The sequence below is a fragment of the Ursus americanus genome, chromosome 5 (genome assembly GCF_024610735.1).
Source record: "Ursus americanus isolate L20-20 chromosome 5, mUrsAme1.1.p, whole genome shotgun sequence".
Lineage (NCBI taxonomy): Eukaryota > Metazoa > Chordata > Mammalia > Carnivora > Ursidae > Ursus > Ursus americanus.
The window spans coordinates 20,915,208-20,927,948 of NC_142131.1; positions in this window are offsets into that span (position 1 = coordinate 20,915,208).

Below are 12,741 nucleotides of genomic sequence, written 5' to 3' on the forward strand. Positions count from 1 at the left end.
TTTCATTTTTACTTCTCCTATTTCCATCAGTTGGAAGACTTTTAAAAATAATTTTATGATCATGGACTGCTTAATTTAATTTCAGATTTATTATATGTATTTAGTATTTTATTGCGTTCATTTTGTATTTTTCACTTAAGAGCACTTATAGGAAGTATCCTAGGAATTACTAAAAAGCTGCCACTTCTCCTATGATTCAAATAGTCAAATAGACACTGAGTACCCTGCATATTCATTCATTCATTTATTAATTAACTCCTTCTCCCATCCATGTGCCAGGTATGCTGATAGGAATAAAGTAAAGACATACCAGTATTCTAACACTATCTCCAAAAAGGCAGGCAAAATATGGTGCCCAAATTAGTATTTGATCTTCTGTATTGTATGAATGCTAGCTGTGGTAGGAATTAAGATAATGGTATCTGGAATTCTGAATGTGCCTTTGTTAAGTCACTTGTAATCTGTTAACATTTAATAATTAAATGGTTGTGGACTAGTGCAGCAGAATGGGGCCAAAAATCCTGTCAATGAATGCAGGAAGATCTTAAGCAGCTTATTGAAATAAAAAGAAAGGTAAAGTTTCCAAAATGGTATTTGGCCTTTATTCTGTGATGGAAAGAAAAATGCCAGTGCTTTAATTGCAAACATGGTTTCTTAAAGCATTCCAAGTTTTCCTTAGAGACTTTCAGAACCAGGGATTGACTATCCTTGTGCCTGCTTGGATAGAAAAGGGCTTGATAAAAGTGTTATGTCTGCTGGCACAGTTTAATCACTTAATACCTTGTTCCAATTGAAAACATAACCCAACCCCATTCAGATGATTGAGCACCTACACTTGATCTGTCTATGGCCTGTGCAGTCACTGATATTTCCAAGGGAAGTCTCGTGATTGTGTAGAAATGGAAATTAATTTCATAGAACTTGGGCCAAATTGAAAAAAAATTGTTCATTGTAATCTGCTGCTGCTGATTCCTGAAAATGTTGCTCAGACTAAATAAGCTTGGGTCAGCCTGGAAGAATGGGCCTAGGTGGGGACTGGGTATTGGGAATAGAAGAGGGACTGGGGGGAGAGAAGGAAGAGAACTGAGGAAAGATTATTACTGGAGAAAAAGACAACTTCAAGGATACTACCAGAGCATATTCTCTACATATTTCTCTCTTTTTCAAAGTTCATTTATTTTTTAGTAATTTCTACCCCAAATGTGGGGCTCGAACTCACAACCCCAAGATTAAGAGTCTCATGCTCCTCCAGCTGAGTCAGCCAGGTGCCCTTCCATATAGTTCTTGATTCTTATAAACACTGAAATGAACTAGCTGTCTTCCAGAGGAAGTTATAAAATTATCAAAAGTATTAATTCACGAACTTCAATAATAGCCGGAGGAAAAATTTAAGCTCTTTTTAGGGTCATATAATTCTTATAGATAACACCATTCCTGAGATCTTCATTTTCTACAGCTAGATGGAGTGCTATTGTACAAGTTCACATAGCATGCGGTGCCCTTAAATTACTTTTAAGAACTAACCCTTTCATCCACGCAAAGGAATGCAAATGAAATGATTGCTGGGTTTGTTGTGTTTTTGCCTGCAGGTGCTTCCAGTATAGATCAATGGTTCTTAAACTTTCTGAATCATGACTCTTCGGGAATCTAGTGAGATATGACCTCATTTACAGAAAAGTGAATATATGCATCAAGATACACAATCCTTTATAATCCATCCTGTATTCCCTTGGACCGTTATGGGGTGATGGATCAGGTTAGACAGTCCTCCCAGAGAGTTAAAACAGAGTATTATACAGACAGTTAAAATACAGACTCATTGTATAAAATAGCCAGGAAAATGTTTATTAATAGTGTCTTTATGTAACTGTAAAATACACTGAAGTAAATATTTTTTAAAACTATAATTTTGGGGGGGGTGCCTGGGTGGCTCAGCTGGTTAAGCATCTGCCTTTGGTTGGGGTCATGGTCCTAGGGTCCTGGATTGAGCTCCACATCAGGCTCCCTGAGGCTCAGCGGAGAGTCTGCTGCTCCCTCCCCCTCCCCCTCCCCATGCTCATGCTTTTCTCTCTCTCTCTCCCTCTCTCTTGCTGTTAAGTAAAATCTTTTAAAAAACCTATAATTTTTGAACTCCAAAATTAACAAAGCTGAGATCCAGTAAGGAGAAAAGACTTACATTCACCCACTAGTTTATAATAGAGAAAAGGCTATATTATGTTCTATGCATATACATATGTGTGCTAGACTTTCAAACTGCTATATGAAAAGAGTAGATTTAAAGGACGAATTTAACTTTCAAGAGGGTACTGTTGTTTGTCAATAATATCTATTCTGGGCGGGCCTGGGTGGCTCAGTTGGTTAAGCATCTGCCTTTGGCTCAGGTCATGATCCCAGAGTTTGGAGGATTGAGCCTGAACCCTGAGTGGGGCTCTTTGCTCAGCAGGAGTCTGCTTCTCCTCTCTCCATCCCTCACCCCACTCATGCTCTCTCTCTCTCTCAAATAAATAAATAAAATCTTAAAATAATAATATCTATTCTGATTTTTACCCCAACACATTAGGGCATTATGTAGCAAAAGGAGGAATTAAATTCAGAAATGCTTACAGCTATATTTATTAAATCAAAACCTCATTAGGATAAATATTTTTATTATTTATTCATTTTTAAAATGTCACCTATTTCTAATTCAGTTCTTTTTTCGAAGAATTTTGGGTACCATTAATTTTCATGAAGTTTTCACGAAAGCTATCACGAAGCTTTAAATTCAAGAAATTTCAACACTTTTCAAGGGAAGATTATTTGAAAATAAATACTTATCGAATTGTTAAATAGATCAATTTGTTAAAAATCAAATGGTTTCATTTCACGAATCAGATACAAACAAGCAGAACAAATAGGAAATAAATTAGGTGCTATTAGGAAGGATTTTAACATTGGAATCTTATCGTAGCTCTGTATGAGAACCTTCTGTAAAGAATCGTGGGAGGATGGAGAGGTGCCCTGGCATGTGCCTTCCTTGTGGCCGTTGGCCTGGGGCTCACATTCTGAGAAACCCAGACGTTCATGCTCAGCTCGTCCTGTTGAGGCATTGCTGCTTGCTCTGAAACGGCTATTGTCTTGAAACAGTGGAACATCTGAGAGCACTGTTCCCACTTCTATACTCTGCCTCTACCCTTAGAGGCTTTGGGGAAGGAATATTGCTTTGACCTTAAGCTCCTTCCAGAAGACTGGGTTCTGAAGGGGGTTACTGCCAGGTGATTAATTCCCACTCTGGAGGCTGTCACCCCCTGGAGACAGCCGGTGTCTGTTCGCGGAGTGCAGAGGCGACTTCCTGCCTCCCTGGAAGTCAGCCTGCCACTCTGAGCCCAGAGCTCGGTTCAGTGCAGACTCCTCCCCACGCTCCTTGTGCTGCCAAGGGCTTTCAGTTGGCTTTGAGCACAACTCACTTTCAGAGAACTGTGGCCCTCCTGACCAAAGGAATCAAAGGCTCGGGACCTGGCGCCTGCAAGAAGCAGAGGCACTGGCCTTTCTTTTCCTGAAAGTTCTGCCAACTTTACTTGTGTCCTTTTCCGGACCGGCTTTCTTTAGCTCTCTGAGAAGAGTTGGGGAGGATACAATTGTTTCTCAAATTGCAGTGCTGGAAGGGCAGGCTCGGTTGGGTGGGGGAAGAAGCGCGGGAGCCAGCCACTCTGGCCCTCGGCCTCTCGTCCGGGCCTCCCGGCGCTGGCGCTTGCCCAGTGGGAGCTCAGGAAGTGGGTGAGAAGTGGCGCCCCCGAGTTTTGCATTCTTGCTTCTGCCAGAGGACATTGCTTGGGGTCTATTTTTTTTGTTTTACTTTACTTTTTTTGATTTCTGCTTTTCCCGTTCTGTTCGGAAACATGCGCCTGTTTTTATTTACCTCTTTCCCCCAGACATCTTCTTTGCCCTTTTTTTCTGTACCCCTAAGCTCCAAGGTGAATGTATGTGTTAGCAGCTATACTGACTTAAGTGACCAGAGTGTACCGCCTTAGTGCCGTCCTTGACCACCCCACCTTCCCGGGAGCCCAGGGAGGTCATACAACTCGATTCCAGGGATGGGGTCCCTCCATACCTGGGCATTACTTTTGAGATTTTCCCGCCCACCACGGACGGAACTCAGATAGCGACCACTGACAAGGGCTCTTGATACAGGACGGGAAGCCCGGGAAAAGCTGGGCCAAGCCCCACCCAAATCCTCGCGTTGATTTCAAAGACTTTTTAGGGACCCTAATCTCTTGGCTTTATCGGAGCTTTACAGTTCACTTCTGTTATAAATTCCCAAAAGGAAGGCAGGCGCTGGGGGAGGGACCATGGAGGAAAAAAGAAGAGCAAACAGGACACACTTGGATTATATATTTATTTTCTATAAAGAAATGATACATATGTAATTTTAGATTTTCTTCCGAATTAGAGTTCTGAGGCTATAGAAAACCTATTTTTAACACCCCCTGCTCTCATAACGGTCTTGATTGCTTAAATTGCTTCTAATTGGGTGGCACATATTACTGGAGACGAAGGACGCATGACAAGCAGCCTTCATTCTTTCGCAAATTTAGATAATGTCTCTGCATGAATATCTTTTCCGATCAGGAAGAACTAGAAAACTCTTAAACTGCCCGCAGTTTTCCTAAGGGGTTTGTGCAATAGAGGAGAAATGTCCTGACCATCACACAGTCATGCAAATAGATGGCATTTTGCAGAATACATCGCATAACAATCCAGTGCCAACGTTTTCCTCCGGGTCTGGCGTGGCACGAAGAGTAAACATACTTTTTTTTTTTTTTTAATTCACTTAGTTTCCTTCCTTCTCTTCTTTGACATCTGTAAAAGTTTTTAGGAAACCTCTTCAAACATATATGTTAGCTACTCCCTCTTCCCTACCGCCCCCCGCCCCTTGCCAGAGGTTTGGGTGGCTCTAAGCGCTTCTGGCGAGGCACGCCAGCCCCGACAGCTGCGAGCAAAGGCCATTATCACGCAGACAGGCGCGTTTCAGCACCTCGGGAGAGTCACGCCGGGCAGATACCCGGAGGCGAGGAGTTCTTGGACACTAAGAGGTGTATCCCCAAATTGAGTGTGTTGAAGGCTAGGGTCCGAGGTGAGGGCAGGTTTTTCTAAAGCGCTTTCTAGCCGCTGGTGGGTCGTTCGCCTCAGAGAAGAACAGATATCTGAAGATGGTGGAAGTTGAAATATGATGGTCAACTGAACAAATATGGAGACACACACCCCATTATTTTGGCAAACTGCAGTTTCACTGTTTGCATCACCCCGCAACAAATAAGTACATAACTGAAGTTATTTTTTGAGGCCAGAGGAAACATAAGAGGAAGTGTCCTTTTCTGTGTCAACTTTAGAGGCAGCGGATTTGCCTCGCAAATCTTTCCGAAAAAGAAAACCCCTGAATTGTGCGGGAAGCTCCTTCAGGGCACCTTAAATTGTGTCACATTAAAGTCCTCCGTGAGGCTGGAACACCCCAGGGGAAGGGTGCTTGTGGGTCCTTCGAAGTGAAGTCCACCCAGGTCACCTGCCTGGAGAGTAGGGAGTGGGCAGCGTCAGTGCCCTTAGAGGTTCACCTGCTCCTTTCCTGCAAAACCTGTCCACAACTTTTCTTTTCCCTTTAGGCATCAAAGTGAGTACACCTCGATTTTGGATTAATGTAGCGCTTTTGTTGCATTAAAGGCCCACTGCTAAATATCTCCACATTTTACATTGGTCCTCAGAATGAGTTTATCAGACCGATGAAGAAAGATTTGTGCAGTAAGAAAATTTCGACGGTGGCCTTCCAAATTGGTTACTGCAATAGGCGTATGCCTCACCTCTGGCCTTGGTTCGGTCGCCAAAATGCTGCCGAAACTCCCTGGCTGTATTTAGAAGGTCCTCACTTACGCAGCTGCCCCTCTTTTAGCCCCTTGATGGGCCGAAGGTGCAACGCGGAGGAAAACATCACGGATTGGGGGCACCTGCAACTCCAAAGGGTCAGGAAAATCCCTCCCATTTAAGAGACGCCTTTCGGCAGCAGTTTAAAAACAGGGGTAACATCACGGCTTCTCCTTTAAAAAAGGTAGCCCTGGTGATTCAAAACCGATTTTTGGCTGGCAAAGAAGCAATTGCCTGAAACGAAATTGGCATTCAAATAGGGTCAGGTAAAGCCCAGCGCCCCTGGCCACATTTTGGACCCCAGAAGGGCACTTCTCACTCCCGCCTCATTTAGAAGGAGAAAGGAAAAGGAGGAGAGAGGGCAGAAAGGGGGAGAGGGGAGAGCGCAAGAGAGAAAGAAAGGGAGAAGAGGGGGATATTTAGCAAGTTAAGAGGTTAAATATTTGAACAGATTTGTAAATATATAGACAGCCCTTGTTATTTGGAATGTGTAATAATGCCTTTTGTGGTGCCGTCTGGCTGGGAGGCTGCGGGTAAGACCTCTCCCTAGCACCTTCCTCCCAGGGAAATCAACTGGAAAGCTCTTGAGCTTGCAAAACAAAAACAGGGCTATCCTTCTTTGGGGAAGGGGAATTCTCCCTCTTCCCTGTCTTAAAAAATACGAAGGAAAGGGGGGGAGGGAAGAATAAAGAAAAGCAGAATAAATTAAAATGTTTTATTTTTCTTAGGTATGATTTTTCAGGAGCATCCCAGAAAGCCATCTTCAGGCTGAAGTAATTTCAAAGTATTGTTTAAGCTGATGACATACTCTAGCTCTCAGTTATCTATTGTGCATCCATTATTTCTTTGAACCTAACTCTCCTGTCTGACAAGCGTGTGTGTATGTGTGTGTGTGTGTTTAGAAAACCTGGGTTCACTAACGGTTCTTCTGTGCCTTAGCAGGGTGGGTTTCTTTATGTTTTTCTCACGTTAGTGTTTTCTGGAAAACTGTACTGATGGCAGCTGATGGCATCTGTCCTCTGCTTGTGCCCGTGGGTGGAGGACACAGGGTGTGGGTGTGTCCCGCCCACAGTCGCGCGTGCGTGTGTCTCTGTGTGTGTATACACGCATTATCTGGTGTGTGCCTCCAATGGAGCCATTTTTTTTTTGCCCCTGTCGCCATCCTGCGTATATTAGTATTATGCAAATAGAATCATTCTGCTTGAGTATTTTTTGGAGGGGGAGGGGATGAACCATTTAAATTCTCTCATATTTTCTCGGCAGTCTTTCCACTACGTGTGAATTTACTTGGATGCCTTTTCTAAGGCGTGTGTGTATGTATGTGTGTGTAGTGGTGGTGGTGGTATGCTGGTCAGTGGGTGTGTGCCTCAGCGTGTGGGAGAGCGTGTACAGCCCGTGAGCACCTTGTGAGTGATGCGTGTTCTCTCCGGGTGTCCTGTCTGGCTATGCCCCCACCCCACCATATTTTGTGTTCTCAGGGTGATTATGTGCGTATTTACATATGTGTGCCTATTCCCCTGCCTACATGTATTGTCTTTCTCTATAATCCACACATTTCATATATATTCTCTTATCTTTTGGCAAAGTGCCTTTTTTATTCCTGGAAGAATATTTATTGATGTGATAATCTGAAATGAAAAGTGGTCTCCCATGAAGGAGATGGAAGAGAAAGGAGTGTTCATCTTTCTTAATAGACGGGGCAGAGCCAGTTGACTGGATCACAGGGTTTCTCTGCACTTTCTGCGTGTGTCTGTGTGTGGGGGGTGGGGGCAGGGACAGAGGGGGTGGGGAGGAGAGAAAAGGAGCCTTTAACAGGAACAAAGATGGGACATCGCGCCCCCTCGCGGCCAGGCTTCATATTGCGCAGACCGGGCCCTCTTGGGCTTTCTTTAGCCAAATGAATCCTGTAATTTCCTCCGTTAAACCATTCAGCAGCCGCCTCTCAGACCCAGCCTCCGGCCATCATCCAATCACCAGGCGCCATGCAAATCACCTCTTCCGTTCTCCAAACCCGCGTCGGCCTTAGCGGTTGCTCTTGCCGCCTGGTCCGCGTCTCTTTCCTCCCCTCCACATCGCCTCCCTCCTCTGCTCCCGCCCGAGCAGCTGCCGGGGAAGAGGGCAGTGCTGGGTGCCTCATGCATATGCAGATGATCTTCCTCCTCCCTCCCGCTTCTCCTGCACCCCCCGCCCCCTCTTCCCCCGCCTCAACCCCCCCCCCCCCCCCCCGGCCTCCGCCTTCCGCCTGCGCCTCCTGCGGTTTCCCCGCCGCGTTCGCGCGCCTAGACGTGCAGTCCTCCGAGCTCTGGTCCGGGACAGCTGTTTCTCAGAAGGAGGCCTGTGCGCGCTCTTGGAACAGGAGAGGGAAAGGGAGGAAGGTACTATCCTTGAAATCCTCTCGAAGGTCAAGTTTGAGGCTTGCTGAGCAGGGGCGAAAGGCGTCGAAAATGCCTCAGCAGGTCTGCAGGAAGGTTCTGCACGCAGAATGATTTTGAAATGCTTTTCTCCTCCTAAACACCAGATTAATTTCTCTGAAACACACGATGTACTGGTCACGTCCAAAGGCAGGATGATGATAGATGATCTTGAAAGCCCAGAGCTACAGCGTGTATTTGTCTTGTACATCAAGGCTACACAGCTTCTTAAACTGCAAAGAATTGGAGATGAGATCAAACAGCATTAGATCTACTTAGTAGTATGAGAGAGAGAGTGGAGACGTGGGGGGAAGGGGCAAGGGGTGGCCTAAGACCTGCTGAAGGCGCGCGGGTTAATGTCGGAGCCTTAAACCACACAGGTGAGCAGACTTAGAGCACAAACGCGACCCAGGAAAGGAAAAAACAAATCCTGGAGGAAAAAAAGACCTGGGAGTCGTAGGTTGTTATTGTTACTTACCTCCAGACTCTGTTTCCGGCCTTTTACAGCTACTGGTAAAGGGTATTCAAGCTTTGAATACTGCTCCGAGCTGACCTTGAGGCACACTGAGGGGACAAATGTCAGTGGAGAAGATCGCGGTTTGTATAGTGCTTTGAGATCCTCTAAGGAGAAAGGAAAATTGTGATCTTGTTTCATAGATGTCTATTTGGACATAGGAATATTTATAGGACTTTATAGTGAGAATTGAGTCAGTTGCCCCCCAAATCTTACACTATGGAGAAGTGAGTGGAGAGCACAAGATTTGAAGTATTTTGTCATCATTTGTTCATTCAGCACATTTTTATGGAGTGCTTAGTGCATGCCAGGCACCCAGCATCCTCTTCCATGCGAACCCCATTGTATGTGCCATGATTCTTCAGTGTGATGGAAATTAGGGAGAGGAACAGGGATTTGGGATGGTTTTTGCCCTGGAGTCGCTCATTGTTTTGCAGAAAGATGAGACAGAACAGGTAATTGTGTAACATGGAGCATGGAAATGGCTTAAATATCTGTCAAGGATACAGTAAATGAGTATATGGGCATATTCCTGCTGTGAAATACTCTGCAGCAGTTAAAAATGAACAGATTGTCTTCGAAGCAGTGTTGGATGAAAAAAGCAAATTGTGAAAGAATACATGTGATAGTAATGTTAATATTAATAACTATTAATGTGAAAAGATTTTGTAAACCTTTCCAAATATAAAAGTTGTTGGTACGTAATTATGTAGATGTAACAGACGTGCCAGGGAAGGGGCATGCCACCTTCAGAATGGAGGTTATCCCTGGGGAGAGAGGGATCCTTTAACATATGGGCTTGAGTTATATGAATAATGTTTATTTCCTTAAAGAGAAAGGTGGGGTGGGGGAGGAAGAGAGAATTAGAAAGTTAAGAGGACACAGAGAAGTATGGGAAGCTTTATTGAAGCGGTGACATTGAAACTAGTTTCTTGAAGTGATAAGAGTTTGATAGGGTTATTCAAAAGACGGTTCTCTCTCTCTGACATAAAGATACTGAAGCTTTTACACTTGTTATCTAATTTTTAATATCCATAAAGGAAAATTCACTTTTGAGGGTATAAGTATTCTATGAGTTTTGCAAGTGCAAGACGTCATGGAACCAGCAGGAAACAAAACATTTCCATCACTCCGCCCCTGAGTGCCTTTGTGCTATCCTTTGTAATCAGCCTTTACCATTTGTAGTCAACTCCCCTGTGACCTTAAACCCTGAAAAGCACTCTATCCCTATAGTTTTGCCTTTGTCAGAATGTATGTAAATGGAATCATACAGTTAGCTTTTTTCTTTGCTTCTAATTTCCTTCACTTAGTATAATGAGTTTGATCTTCATCTGTGTTGCTAGATGTAGTTTGTTCCTTTCTACTGCTGAGCAGTATTCCATGACATGGACGTACCACAGATAGTTTTTCCTTTGTACCAGTTGAAGGCCATTTGAGTTGTTTCTGGTGTACAGTTTCTTTTTCTTTTCTTTCTTAAGTAAGCTTTATGACCAATGTGGGACTTGAACCCATGACCGTGAGATCGAGAGTTGCATGTTCCACTGACCAAGGCAGCCAGGCACCCCTGGGGTACAGTTTCTTGATTCCAGGGAGTGGACGCATTGTTTTCCAGGGTGTTGTCATGTACATTGTGGATCTTCTATGATTGGTCATTGTATTGATAAATGTATTTATTCACTTATTTCCCCCAGAGGTGAAATCTGTAATCTGATTTTAAGTACTGCGTGCTGTTGAACTCGGTACAACCTACTCAGTCAAATGTATAGAAAAACACACATGTTCGCAGTCATTTGGAATTGTTTAGTTTAGGACGGACTAACTAGAGATGCTGATGGTCCGCATGTGTGCATTTGTGTGCATGGCTGCTGACCTGCATTTCTTTTTTTTTTTTTTAAAGATTTTATTTATTTATTTGACAGAGATAGAGACAGCCAGCGAGAGAGGGAACACAAGCAGGGGGAGTGGGAGAGGAAGAAGCAGGCTCCCAGCAGAGGAGCCCGATGTGGGGCTCGATCCCATGATGCCGGGATCACGCCTGAGCCGAAGGCAGACGCTTAACCGCTTAACCGCTGTGCCACCCAGGCGCCCCTGACCCGCATTTCTAACTCAGAGCGTCGGAGTACTTCCAGGTGTGGAACTATGCCTCGTTTCTAAATATTCCTTTAAATCCTTATTGAAAGGTGGACCTTTGCCTTTTGAGGTCCAGACTGAGCTTTAGTGGCAGGCTGAGTTTCCACACATCTGATGCAGGATGATGGTTTATATCACCAGTCTAGGGGTTCCAGACAGATATAAGGATTCTATGTAATTCCAGATCCTGGTCTATACTGTCAGTCCTCAGGGTTTGGTTTCTTCTTGTTTGGTCTCTTTGTTTCTCATGGGGACCCTGAAAAGCTGACACCTGGGCTCTACAGAGTAGGTGCTGATTCAGAAACAGAGTAAACCTGTGGGGATCTAAGCATTTCTTAATATATATGCCTCAGAGTTCCAAAATCAAACATCAAACGTTTGTGAGTTATCTACCACTCGGCGCCTTATTTACTTACTGATTTTAAAAACCTGTAGCCCTCTCGTGGTTATTCAAAAGCTGTCTTTGTCAAAGGCAGCTGGGCCAGATGGGAATGAGAGAAGCCAACAGTGTAGGTTGACTGTGTTCTGGGTGTGGTTTAGAGGAGAGAAGAGAACAGTCCCAGCTGTGAAGAGTGATGACAGGGTTGGGATCAGAGGAGGGCTGTTTCTCATCATCGTTCCGTTGCTTAAACAGGCAGGTATTTCAATTTAGATTGTATCCAGTTGCTACGCTGAGACTTTGCGTGTCATCCTTAGTCTTACCTCTAACAATTAGCATCACCCTTTGGTAAATGATGCTAGAAACAAAAGTTTCATTTAACTATTCAACTAAGGGACCAGTTAGTAAAAGAGCCAGTCGGAATTTAATTTGAATACATGTAAGTAAAGGTTTTAGAAGTTATACATCAAGGACTGGAGAGGCCACATTTGAGTTTGTTAAGGCTTGTGAGACCTTGAGAAAACTCTACCTTACCTGTACCACAATTTCCTTGCTTACATAAGGGTAAAGGAGCAAACATGCTATTTTTTAAGATTCCCCCAGCAAGAAGCACTTGATGAGCCCTGCTTCCCTTCTAGGTTCTTTGGCCGGTCTAATAACTAAATTTATATAAGACAGATTAACAGGAGAAAAACAAAGTTCATGCTTACGGGAGCCCCATAAAAATATGAGACTCAAAGGCAGCCAGGTAATTGAGGCTTATATAATGTCCTGAGCTAAGAAAAGGGATAGAGATCTGGGGATACGGAGGAACAGGGACAGAAGGCCGGTTATGGGAAGGCAGAAGATGTTTGGAAAACAAAGGTTACACTGTTATGCAGATAACCCCCCCTTTTTTAAAGACTTTATTTATTTATTTATTTGAGAAAGAGAATGAGGAGGGAGGGGCAGAGGCAGAGGGAGAAGCAGACTCCACACTGAGCAGGGTGCCCAATGTGGGACTCAGTCCCAGGACCCTGCCCTCGTGACCTGAGCCTAAAGCAGAGGCTTAACTGACTGAGCCACCAGTGCCCTGCAGGTGACTTTCTTGGGTAAGAAGGTATCTCTGATAATAGCCCCTTTCCAATGTAAATTTAGTCAGTGGAGGAGGAGGTAAAGAGCTTTTCCTCAATCTGCTGGGTTTTGATTGCCTTTAGCTCAAAATAATCCTTATGCCACAGAGACATATTTTGGGGTGGCCAAATCTGCTCCCTTTTGCGGCATAAGTGAGTGCCTTATCACAATGTTGGAATAATGACATCTCAAGGCTTGTATGCTGCATTCACAATCAAGGAGAGTCCCAGAACGGGGTTGACTCAGCAGTACCTGACCAGGATGTTTAATGCAGTGATGAATACCGTTGCCCCTAGGAATTA